This window comes from Hordeum vulgare, chromosome 7H, assembly GCF_904849725.1.
Source record: "Hordeum vulgare subsp. vulgare chromosome 7H, MorexV3_pseudomolecules_assembly, whole genome shotgun sequence".
Taxonomy (NCBI): Eukaryota; Viridiplantae; Streptophyta; class Magnoliopsida; order Poales; family Poaceae; genus Hordeum; species Hordeum vulgare.
In genome coordinates this window covers 608706259-608719994 of record NC_058524.1, presented here as the reverse complement: position 1 = coordinate 608719994, position 13736 = coordinate 608706259, and the positions used below count along the sequence as shown (strand labels likewise).

General features: G+C 42.5%; 1 pseudogene; it reads right to left on the bottom strand.

Moving 5' to 3' along the window:
- Positions 1-10561: 10561 nt before the first annotated feature.
- Positions 10562-11949, bottom strand: LOC123409490 (annotated as a pseudogene).
- Positions 11950-13736: the final 1787 nt, after the last annotated feature.

The window sequence follows — 13736 nt, the reverse complement described above, 5'->3', positions numbered from 1 at the left end:
CCCTGCCCTGCCCCCTGCGCCGCCCCCGCCCCTGCCCCCGCCCCCTGCCACGCCCCCGCCCCCTCCTCCCCTGGCCCCTCCTTCCCGCGCCCCTGATCCCGCGCCGCCGGAGCTCGCCCTCCACCACCACCAGCCCGGTCCCCCACGCTCCTCCTCCCGGCGCCCTGCCCCCGCCCGACGCCACTGCCGGCCCCGACGCCACACTGGCCAGGCCCAACCGTCCCGGCACCCACTGCCCCGGCCGCCCACTGCCTGTGTGCAAGGCTTGGTGTTTTTTTTTCCTTTTTGGCTTTATTTCCTGTTTTTTTAAATTAGATAGTTAGTTTAAATTGGATAGTTAGATTTTTTTTCTGTTTTTATGTTAAATTAGATAGTTAGTTTATTAGGTAGAAAAAGTAGATAGAAAAGAAAAAAACTTATAAGAAAATAAGAGAATAATAAACTAGAAGAAGGAAGAAGAAGAAGAAGAAGAAGAAGAAGAAAGAGGAGAGGAGGAGAAAGAGAAAAGAAAGAAGAAGAAGAAGAAGAAGAAGAAGAAGAAGAAGAGGAGGAGGAGCAGGAGGAGGAGAAAAAAGAATAATAATAATAGTAATAAGATGATAAAGAAGAAGAAGAAGAAGAAGAAGAAGAAAAAGAGGAGAGGAGAAGAAGAAAGAAGAGGGCCCCCACCCCCCGCCCACGACCCCGACGCCCGACGCCACCAACCCCCGACGCCCGACGCAACCAACCCCCGACCCTCGACCCCCGACCGCCGACGCCACTGACAGCCGACTCCCGACCCCTGGCGCCAGACACCACTGACCCCCGACCCCCGACTCCCGACCCCCGACTCTACTAACCCCCGACCCCCGACGGCCGACGCCACTGACCCTCGACTCCCGACGCCACTGATCCTCAACCCCCGACCCCCGATGCCCGACGCCTCTGACCCTCGACTCCCGACGCCACTGACCCTCGACCCCCGACCCCCGACCCCCGACGCCACTTACCCTCGACCCCCGACCCCCGACCCCCTACCCCCGACCCCCGATGCCACTGACCCCCAACCCCGGACCCCCGACACCTCTTTGGCCTCTTGTTGATCGAAAAGACCCCAACCCCCGACGCTAGTGACCCTCGACCCCCGACGACACTGACCCCCGACCATCGACGCAACTAACCCTGACCCCCGTCGCCACCGACACCCGACACCACCGACCCTCGACGCCACTAAGCCCCGACCCCAACACCTCTTCTACTTACTGTTGAACGAGGAGGTGCTTTTCGGCCTTCTAGAGGCCCACGAGGTCATAGTTTTGTAAATTATGAGTTAGGTCACATATTTTCCGATTATGTTAATTATAAAAACATCATATTATTAAGGTAGTTCAAAACTTTCGGCACTAACCCCCGACACCTCTTCGACATATTAGCGAATGTCGCCGCCTACTTCAAAACTTTCGGCACGAGGCTCGGGTGCAGGCTGTTCGAGACTACTATGCCTCACGGCGTATTAGGAAGGACAAGGCGAAGTGCCGTGATTCTAAGATGGAGAAGGAGCATTACATGAAGGTAATTACATATTATTAAGGCTTTGTAGTTAGTTTCCTTGATTTTGTTCTTACGCGCTCAAATTTCTCTTTATTAACTTAGGTGCCCCCGAGATGGTGTGTGGATAAGATGGATTGTTGGGAGGCCTTGGTGGATCAGTGGTGCTCCGAAACGTGGGAGGCCAGCCACAAGAACGCCAAGGAGAGGCGTGGCAAAATGGTTGGTGTGCCACACCATCAAGGGAGCGTCAACTTAATCCAATTTGGCGAGAACTGGGTATGTGGTTTGCTTCATGCCTCATGCAATTCATTCTTAATGCTATCTTGAGCCCTTTACTAATACAATTTTCCTCTCTCTCTTTTAGGCGCGTCACAATAAGACAGAGGTGCCACAGATGTATGACCTGTATGCGATGGCCCATACTGCCTCATACAAGAAGGTGTCAACGCATTCTCTGAGTCTGACCTCGAGCATCTAGAAAACTTCACCAACATCTCCTCCCACCACAAGCTCGTGAAGTACAGAGATCATGGGAAGGCGAGGAAAGGGGAGGACTTTAACCCGAACGAGGGGCCTATTGATCCAGAGCTGGTGATGATAGCTGGCAACGGGAGGCCCCATGGCTTGATCGCCATTGGAGACGGTCTTATACGTTGTCCTAGCACTCTCCGGCAGATAAAGGCACGTCAAACGAGCTCCTGTCCTGAGATAATACCTCGTCCACGGCCAGTCGAGCTCGCCATCGAGGTTAGTTTAATGGACTCAACTATCTTTCCGCATTATGTTGTGCGTTGGAACCAATATGATTACAATGCTAACAATGAGTTGTGTTGCAGGATGCTATTCTGAAAGAGAGAGAGGCAATGCAGGCGGTTATGGCGGAGAAGGATAAGGAGATGAGGGAGCTGGAGGAGAGGACGACTGCATTGATGGAGGCGGAGAGGGCACGGAATGATGCGTCTAACATGGCCATATACGAGCTCTTCATGGTAAGTTTCTTCTTCATATTATTTCAAATCTTGCATTTTAATGTCCGTTTCATTAATAACTAAAAAGTTTTCGGGAAAACAATAACTAAAAAGTTTGACTTGTCGAAACCAAATGTACAGTCTATGTGCGAGAAGACCGGCCAAGTCCCTCTGGCGATGCCAGTCATTAACATGGCGGGGAAGGTGAGTTTCATTTCAGTGCAGTGATCTTAAGAGTGTCCTCATTTTAACGACACATTGCAAATGATGTTTGGTGCAGAATATCTCCCAAAACGCATCGCACGACCCTTCTATAGTGGAGCCTTCTCCAGGACAGCCGTCTCCAGGTGAAACAAGCCAGAGCCACCGTGCTTCACCGCCGTGATGACGATAATGGTATGTTATTTCTAGTGTTTTGCTGAACAACCGCATAATGGTCCAATATGGCTTAATAAGCATAGTTAGCTCCAAAATGACATATTTAACCCAAGTTAGCTCCAAAACAACATATAGTTAGCTTGGCTTCCACCTAAATGGCATCATTAGCTTAGTTAGCTCCAAAATGACCTATAGTTATCTAAGTTCTCTCCTAAATGACATAATAAGGCTTACGTAGCTCCAAGATGACCTATTTCCCCTAACTTAGGCCCTGTTTGGAACCACCCAGATTATATAATTTGGTTTTTATAATTTATTGTATTCCAAACAGGACAATTCATATTGTAGATTTTGTAAACTAGATGACCAGATTATTATAATCTCATAATCTCCTCTACCCCAGCTAAAATGAGATTATGGATTACAAATGACGTGTTATCCTTGTAAACTTAGAGATAATTACGCAGTGCCACCGTCACTTTTCTATTTTTCCTTGTAAACTGAGGGCAAACATGTCATTGTACAATTTAAAAGCTGGTTTACAGTTTATATAATCTGGCCTCCAAACATGCCCACCTGAATTGTTTTTATAAACCAGATTATGTAATCTATGTTCATAATCCAGATTATTATAATCTATTATGGTTCCAAACAGGGCCTTAGGTATTAAATGGCCTATAATTAGCTTAGCTATATCCAAAATGGCTTAATAAGCATAGTTTGCTCCGGCATGAGATATTTTACCCAAGTTAGCTCCGAAATGACCTATAGTTAGCTAGGCTTCCACCTAAATGACATAATTAGCTTAGTTAGCTCCAAAATGGTCTATTTAATAAAAATGACATATACTTAGCTAATTATCCTCCAAAGTGACATAATTAGCTCCAAAAAGGCATAGTTAGATAATTTAGCCCGAAGAAGGGGACAAGAGGAGAAGAAAGAGAAAAAATGAAAAGAAGGAAGAAGAAGAAGAAGAGAAGGAGAAGAGAAGAAGAAGGAGAAGGAGAAGGAGGAAGAAGAAGGAGAAGAAGGAGAAGGAGGAGAGAAGCTCCTTCTCCTTCTTCGCCTCCTTCTTCTCCTTCTTCTTGTAATCCTTCTTCTTTTCTTCTTTTTCTCCTCTTCCTTCTCCTTCTCCTCCTCCTCCTCTTTCTTCTTTTACTTCTCCTTCTTCTTCTCTTCTTGCTTCTTCTCTTTCTCTTCTTCTACGTAGCTTAGACTCATCCACCAAAGACTAAATTGCCTAATTATCCTACGAAATGACATATTTAGCTTAGTTAGGTGAAAACATCATAAGAACCTTGGTTAGCTCATTAAAATGACCAATTTAGCTCAAAAATGAAATAATAAGCTCAAAATGGCATAAGAACCTTTGTTAGATCATGAATATTCTATACTTAGCTTGGCTTCCACCTAAATGATATAATTAGCCAATTTAGCTCCAATATGGCTTAATAAGCATAGTTAGCTCCAAAATGACATATTTAACCCAAGTTAGCTTTAAAACGACATATAATTAGCTTGGCTTCCACCTAAATGACATAATTAGCCTAGTTAGCTCCAAAATGACCTATTTACTAAAACATGACCTATAGTTAGCTAAGTTCTCTCCTAAATGACATAATAAGGCTTACGTAGCTCCAAGATGACCTATTCCCCTAACTTAGGTATTAAATGGCCTATAATTAGCTTAGCTAGATCCAAAATGGCTTAATAAGCATAGTTTGCTCCGGAATGACATGTTTTACCCAAGTTAGCTCCAAAATGACCTATAGTTAGCTAGGCTTCCACCTAAATGACATAATTAGCTTAGTTAGCTCCAAAATAGTCTATTTAATAAAAATGACATATACTTAGCTAATTATCCGCCAAAATGACCTAATTAGCTCCAAAAAGGCATAATTCGCTAATTTAGCCTCAAGAAGGGGACAAGAGGAGAAGAAAGAGGAAAAATGAAAAGAAGGAAGAAGAAGAAGAAGAGAAGGAGAAGAGAAGGAGAAGAGAAGAAGGAGAAGGAGAAGGAGGAAGAAGAAGGAGAAGAAGGAGAAGGAGGAGAGAAGCTCCTTCTCCTTCTTCTCCTCCTTCTTCTTCTTCTTCTTCTTGTCCTTCTTCTTTTCTTCTTCTTCTCCTCTTCCTTCTCCTTCTCCTCCTCCTTCTCCTCTCCTCCTCCTTCTTCTTTTACTTCTCCTTCTTCTTCTCTTCTTGCTACTTCTCTTTCTCTTCCTCTACGTAGCTTAGACTCATCCAAAAAAGACTAAATTGGCTAATTATCCTACAAAATGACATATTTAGCTTTGTTAGGTGAAAACATCATAAGAACCTTGGTTAGCTCATTAAAATGACCAATTTAGCTCAAAAATGAAATAATAAGCTAAAATGGCATAAGAACCTTGGTTAGCTCATAAATATTATATACTTATCTTGGCTTCCACCTAAATGATATAATTAGCCAATTTAGCTCCAATATGGCTTAATAAGCATAGTTAGCTCCAAAATGACATATTTAACCCAAGTTAGCTCCAAAACGACATATAGTTAGCTTGGCTTCCACCTAAATGACATAATTAGCTTAGTTAGCTCCAAAATTACCTATTTAATACAAAATGACCTATACTTAGCTAAGTTCTCTCCTAAATGACATAATAAGGCTAACTTAGCTCCAAGATGACCTATTCCCCCTAACTTAGGTATCAAATGACCTATAATTAGCTTAGCTAGATCCAAAATGGCTTAATAAGCATAGTTTGCTACGGAATGACATATTTTACCCAAGTTAGCTCCGAAATGACCTATAGTTAGCTAGGCTTCCACCTAAATGACATAATTAGCTTAGTTAGCTTCAAAATTGTCTATTTAATAAAAATGACATATGCTTAGCTAATTATCCTCCAAAATGACATAATTAGCTCCAAAAAGGCATAAGTAGCTAATTTAGCCCGAAGAAGGGGACAAGAGGAAAAGAACGAGGAAAAAGGAAAAGAAGGAAGAAGAAGAAGAGAAGGAGAAGAGAAGAAGGAGAAGGAGAAGGAGGAAGAAGAAGGAGAAGGAGGATATCCTCCTTCTCCTTCTTCTTGTCCTTCTTCTTTTCTTCTTATTCTCCTCTTCCTTCTCCCTCTCCTCCTCCTTCTCCTCCTCCTCTTCCTCCTCCTTCTTTTACTTCTCCTTCTTCTTCTCTTCTTGCTTCTTCTCTCTCTCTTCTTCTACGTAGCTTAGACTCATCCAACAAAGACTAAATTGGCTAATTATCCTACAAAATGACATATTTAGCTTAGTTAGGTGAAAAAATCATAAGAACCTTGGTTAGCTCATTAAAATGACCAATTTAGCTCAAAAATGAAATAATAAGCTCAAAATGGCATAAGAACCTTGGTTAGCTCATGAATATTATATACTTAGCTTGGCTTCCACGTAAATATATAATTAGCCAATTTAGCACCAATATGACTTAATAAGCATAGTTAGCTCCAAAATGATATATTTAACTCAAGTTGGCTCCAAAACGACATATAGTTAGCTTGGCTTCCACCTAAATGACATAATTAGCTTAGTTAGCTCCAAAATTACCTATTTAATAAAAAATGACCTATCCTTAGCTAAGTTCTCTCCTAAATGATATAATAAGGCTAACTTAGCTTCAAGATGACCTATCTATACTTATACTAATTAGAGACTCCCTAAAAATTCTCACGTTAATCAGATTTTACGAGCCGTTAATCTTGTGGGACCGAGTTATAACGGTGTAGATTAATTCATAAAATCATATATAAAAAATCCTGATTTTAAATAACTTCTATCTAATCTCCTATGAAAATAAAATTAACCGACTGACTAGAAGTGCACGTACATCAGACTCAACCTCTACGTAATTACCATGGACTCAATTAAGACGATCTCCCATGCCTCAATTTCCAACGTATCCCTCACTTTCTCTATGACGTATCCCTCCCTTTCTCTCTCTCGTATCTCTAGCAATCTCTCATTATTTTCTTTTGGCTAGCGCAATCTCTCATTGATCTGCAAACCGGAAGGTGTTTCCTGTCCGTGAGCCCATGGCCTTCTGGTCAAGCAATTTTCATGGCAGAGCTGAGCGCGGTGTTGCTGTCTAATGCGAGGCGTTGGCCTTCCGTCATACCCCATGCATGTTGATGCAGCTTCCGACGACTGTGAATGTCAGCAAGCATATTTTCGTGGATAATTTGGCCACATCATTCAGCGGACTCCCAAGGAGATGCGAAGTACTCGAAACTGGCATGTGGATGGATTTTCAGGTGGCCGACACATGCAGGTAACAAACTATGAGCCTCATGTTATCTATGTACGTATTTTGCATTGTATGTATGCGTGCCTCTGGAAAGAATCCATCAATAAGATAGCTAGCTAATAACTAGCCTATGAAGGGATCCATCAACATGCATACATCATGTATGTGTGTTTTTATACTAATAAAGTTACACACTAACGGCTTACTAAAAAAGCAAAAAATATATCTTTACATTGATGTTACACAAATAATTTGTGTTTGGCAGTGATTACTCTTATATCTTATATCTTGCACGCATTTTTATGTCAAATATTCAATATGCATTATCAAAAAAATATAACCTATTTCTCATTTTGAGTTTCACAAATCCAGAGAGTATGATTTTGCTTACTAGATAAATATTCGCACTTTTTCTGTGATAATTTGGGAAAGTTTGGAATAATTTCTTAACACCTTGATAATCTTAAAGTTTTGTAGAGCAAAAAAAAGGTAATTCATAACACTGTTTTGACTTTTTTCTACTAGCTATATTTTGTATGGGGATTAGTTGGTTCATGAATATAATAGGGCATCTTTTAGAATATTTTGTTATTGGTTCATGGTTTTTGCGCTTAAATTTCAAGAAATTTGCCAGCATATTTATTTTGTTTTACGTATGTGCTACTTAGGTGTTATTATGCCACGGATCAAACTTGGTGATAGGGACTATGATAAAAAAAATTGTTTCTTTATAGCACCATAGGCCAAGGCCACAATCCTCTATTCTCTTTCAGCATTTAATGAGGACCTATACATTTTAAATTTTAGTGCTCTTGAGTGTCCCAATTTCCGGTAGCTCCTATGGCGGTAATAACTCAAGCTAATCTTAATAGTTTGTAGAGATGTTTTTTTTTCACAAGTTTTCTTCTATTTTTTTTCTTTGTACTACTTATACATTAAATCGTGGAGGATCTCTGAGTGACATGGTTATGGAGCTATGAAGCTTGCTTGTGTATTATAGTTAGCCCTTCTTTCTAGAGGTATCATCATATCGACCTACTTCTATGTAATTTACGCCTACATTTTCTAATGGTACTGATTCAAGCTATTTGATTTTTTTGTTCACATTGGTATATCTTAGGTGTTATAGATGTTCCATGTATGTACTTTCTAGCCAACATTTGAAGTGTGGGCCGTATGTTACAAAGATTCTCACTTATTCTTCTATATAACTTTTTGCAACAAAATAAATAAACTTTTTCTTTCTCGCGATCCTTTAGCCAACTAATATAATGTGGATGTAATTTTGACCAACATGTCAAATGTTTTAAGTTATTTTTCTCTTAGGAAACAAGATTATAGTTCATATGTTGATTTACGTTTATGGTTCCCATTAATTTCTTGAGTGCTATCATTACAGTGATTATAACTGCGACCGTGCAAATGCACGGGTTGGCGACTACTTCCCCATAACTAAGGTATTAAATGGCCTATAATTAGCTTAGCTAGATCCAAAATGGCTTAATAAGCATAGTTTGCTCCAGAATGACATATTTTACCCAAGTTAGCTCCGAAATGACCTATAGTTAGCTAGGCTTCCACCTAAATGACATAATTAGCTTAGTTAGCTCCAAAATGGTCTATTTAATAAAAATGACATATAGTTAGCTAAGTATCCTCCAAAATGACATAATTAGCTCCAAAAAGGCATAATTAGCTAATTTAGCCCGAAGAAGGGGACAAGAGGAGAAGAAAGAGGAAAAATGAAAAGAAGGAAGAAGAAGAAGAAAAGAAGGAGAAGAGAAGAAGAAGGTGAAGGAGAAGGAGGAAGAAGAAGGAGAAGGAGGAGAGAAGCTCCTTCTCCTTCTTCTCCTTCTTCTTGTCCTTCTTCCTTTCTTCTTCTTCTCCTCTTCCTTCTCCTTTTCCTCCTCCTCCTCCTCCTCCTTCTTCTTCTTTTTCTTCTCCTTCTTGCTTCTTCTCTTTCTTCTTCTACGTAGGTTATTTTCCCCAACAAAGACATACTTAGCTAATTATCCTCCAAAATGACATAATTAGCATAGTTAGGTAAAAACTTCATAAGAACCTTGGTTAGCTCATTAAAATGACTAATTTAGCTCCAAAATGACATAATAAGGTCAAAATGGATTAATAATCATAGTTGGCTACAAAATGACATATTTTATCCAAGTTAGGTCTAGAATGACCTATACTTAGCTAAGTTCTCTCCTAAATGACATAATAAGGCTATGTAGCTCCAAGATGACCTATTCCACCTAACTTAGCTATTAAATAGCCTACACTTAGCTAAGTTATCTCCGAAATAACCTATATATACTTCTTCATCTAGTATTCTTCTTCTAACTTTCTTATTTGTCATTTTGCAGATTACATTCACTTCATGGGAAGCTTGGATTATATTGATGGAATGCTTGAATATGATTTCTTGTACCATGGCTTCACGGAAGCTTGTATTGAAACTATTGTAGTATATGGATATATATGAAACTTTGTATGCATGGATGAAACTGGTGTAATATATGGTTTGGTACGGATGCAACTTGCATAATATGTATGTACTATGGATGAAAGTTATTTTAATATGGTTATGAGTACGGAAACAATTTATTTTTATCAAATATATATATATATATATACATATATATATATATATCCTGGTTATTGTGAAAATTTCTTGATATAATAGGAAATAAAATAAAAGGGGCTCTTTTCAGCCTTTGCCGTCTGCCCCCTCATGGCAAAGGGGTGAGGGCAGACGGCAAAGAGGGGAGAGAGAGGGGCTGGGTCCCCCTTTGCCGTCAGTCCCCTCATGGCAAAGGGGTGGGGGCAGACGGAAAAGAGGGGAGAGAGAGAGGGCTGGGTCCCCCCTTTATCGTCAGCCCCCTCATGGCAAAGGGGGGGGAGCAGACGGCAAAGAGGGGAGAGAGAGAGGGGCTGGGTCCCCCCCTTTGCCGTGAGCGCCCTCAAGGCAAAGGGGGCTGGGGGCGGACGACAAAGAGGGGAGGCCTGTCGTTAACACTTAACGGGACCGTCCGTGGATCTGCCGTCACATTTAGTTTGCTGTCTGCCCCCTGATGGCAAAGATTCTTTGCCATCCGCCTTACAAAAGCAGAAGGCAAAGAACCACTTCACCGGATATTTTTTTGCCGTCTAGTTTGCGGTCTGCTGACGGACGACAAAGCCTTTGCCGTCTGTGGTTCCCCTCTTTGCTGTCTGCCATGGCAGACGACAATTCTCAGATTCCTGTAGTGATTGTTTTGTCCTAGCTAGGAAACAAATGTCAGTTTATCCTGGCTACTAGCAAATGACAATACAAGTTATTAAGAGCCAACATTGCTGAATAAGGATAGTTCAATGATGCTAACTAAGGTGCTTCCTCTTCCTCACTTCTGATGCTGCCTCTTTCTTCTTCTCCTCTTGTTCTTTTGCTTCAGGTCCTTGTCTGACCTCTGTTATCCCACATTGCCTGAGCCCACTCCAACCTTTTGTTCTTCCACGCTTCATTGTCGAACGCCACCACACCATGGCTGGAGCTGATCACCTCATCAGGAGTCGAATCTTCCTCCTCCGGCACAAATTCATCAACTCCCCATTGTAGGATCCAGTTGTGGATGATGCAACATGCAAGAACAAGATTCACCTGGGTAGGGTAAGGGTGGAACAGCTTCTGATCCAGGATCTTAAACATGTTCTTCAGAGCTCCAAAGGCCCTCTCAACAGTCACTCTAAGGCTGGAGTGTCTGAGGTTGAACAATTCCTGAGGAGTCCTAAGATAGTTCCTACCAGCAAACTCGCTCAGATGGTACAAGGTTTTCCTCAAAGGTGGAAGAACACCTGGCCGAAATGCATAGCCAACATCTTCAAGGTAGAACTTGGCATCGGGGATGTTGATGCCATCATGACGACTCATGCTGTCACTGAGAATGTTAGCATCATGTGTTGAACCTTCCCAGCCAGCCAACACATATGTGAACTTCAGATCAAAGTCAATAGCAGCTAGCACATTCTGGCTTGTGTAGTGCTTCCTCCCCCTATATGCTGCAGCTTATGACCTCAACACTTTGGTAGTGACATGAGTACAATCTATTGCTCCAATGCAATCCTGGAATGACATTACAATATGTGTTACTCCATAGAAGGACAATAACAACATATCAAGGCATGAACTACATATTGTATAAGTGCTCACCTTGAAGTATGGGTACCATCTTGGGCTAGCGCTAATCTTGGTAGGAGTCTGGTCGGTTGGTGACATGATCATCTCTCCTCCGAGCTCCCCAACAACATACAACACTTGCTTGAAGTACCTGGAGATGGTCTCTATTGATCTCCTGAATGTGTTGTGTACAACCCTAAACTTCTGGTTATGACCAACAACATGGAGTAACATGGCCACCTGCTCATCCACAGTGGTGTTGATGCTATCTTGTAGCAGCCCCTACTCCTAAACGTCTCCACAAGTCTGTTGAAAGGAGCACTTTTCATTCTAAGCATCCACAGAGCCTCTGTGTCGTTACAGTTGTAGATGTAGTTCAGATTGGCTACCCTCTCCTGATCCCGGATTAACATCGGACTATACTGGATGAGAGGTTTCTCATTCCGACGAACAACTCTCTTATGGACCAACAGGATCCAGGCCTGAACCACAACTATCAGCGAGCTGCATGAACTAGAAGCTTCGTCCGTCCATCAACAACCTATGCCACATCCATGATGCGGTCAGGGCACGCGCTATCGCTCCTAAACACTCCTATCGAACAACCTATCACATAACGGAGGAGGGGGGTAGCTTACTAGCTTCGGTGTCGGTGGAGACATGGCGGAGACGAGGATGGCCGGACGGAGTCGAGGAAGAAGAGGAGAAGGAGTTGCCGTTGCGGGGGAGTGGCGTTGCCGATGCATGTCAGATCTCAGTCACCGCCGCCGTCGAAGCCGCAGAAGTGAATCGCCGCCGCCGCCGGTGTCAACAACAACAGAGGAGGCTGTCCTAAAGCTAGATGTGAGCGAGTAAATGGGGTGATGAGGGTATATTTGGCGCCACCTCGCCTCTGCCAATTTTACCCTCCCGCCGTCTCCGCCCGCTTCCCCTGCATCGTGCCCTACGTCGCTTCTTCATTTTCCGCCCGACTCAGCCTAGCTCGTTGGAAACGGCTGATACGGTCGTTTCCAGTGAGTCACGCTCTCGGGTGCTTTAAGTTCCGTGCAGATGCGAGTCAGGCCGGCCTGCACGCAACCAAACGACCAATTTTCATCCTGCCCGGACCTGGTTGAGCTGTATGCAGCCAACCAAACGCACCCTAGTGTAGACACTTTTGGGCTTTGGGTGCCTCCCTTGGAGCAACCCCCCCCCCCCAAACATATTTTTGTTTTATTTTCATAAAAAAATTATATCACAGAAAGATAACACCATGAAAAATTCGCTACAAACAGTGGGAGACCTATTACACTAGTGGGGACAGGGCCTATAGCCCCGGCCCGTAAGGGGCTTTAGTCCCGGTTCACCAACCGGGACTAAAGGGGCGGGACTAAAGGCCTAACCTTTTCGTCCCGACCCTGTTACACCCCGGGACTAAAGGTGCTCCACGTGGGCGCCTCATAGCACCCCAGGGGCAGGCCCTTTAGTCCCGGTTCGTTACACGGACCGGGACTAAAGATTTTCAGATTTTGCTGGTTTTGGGTTTTTTTTGAATGAAATTATTTTTGGGTTTTAGGGTTTTAGGGTTTAGGTGTTCGGGAGATTAACGTGATGCCTCGTTTGGTGTTCGGGAATTAGTTTTCATATAATTTAAATAGAAATAATTATGCATATATATATATAAAATTAACTTATCTTACAAGCGATCATATATATACAATTATACGGACATCTGAATTATCGGGACTAGAGCCCGTCTATTCGATTACATGGACGAACATCAGTAATGGCCCTTAGCTACACTAAATCGTCCTTTGTCTTCTATAGCTTCCGTCCTCAGAAATCCCGCAAGCTCCTCTGCAACAGCAATCGCGCGTTGTTGTGGTAGGACCTTCGTCCTCATGGCCGTGTGCTATATAAGAAGAGGAGATGAATATGAATATCAATCATGATAACAAAGAATGAAGGATAAAAATAGAGGTGTGAATGTTCATTGCTTACGTCGAATCTCTGATCCTTGAACTTAGAGGTAAACGTGTGAATGGTCTCGCAAACATAGTATCTGCATAGATGCGTTCCTCATGGCTGCTGGTCGCACTTTACGAGAATAGAATATATATAATCAAAATAATAATCTAGCATCATAAATGTATTGAAAATTAATAGAAGTATATCATACTACTACTTACCTGAGCCGCTCTAAAGGTCAGCTTCTCAGGAAAGTTACCGGTAGTCACGCACTTGAACCGCTTCCAAACCCTGCCCGACAAGGATAATGATTTGCTAAGTTTTTCATTAATTGATATATCAAAAAATCATCGAAAGAGACCGAGTGAGCGCAAGAATGATTAAAGTTACCCTTGGAGCATGTCCTGCAGGCTTTGGAATTGTTCCAAGGATCTCGATAATGGGTCGAAGGCATCAACTCTTCCCTTATCAATTTGAATGTCCAACAGAATCCAATGGAAGC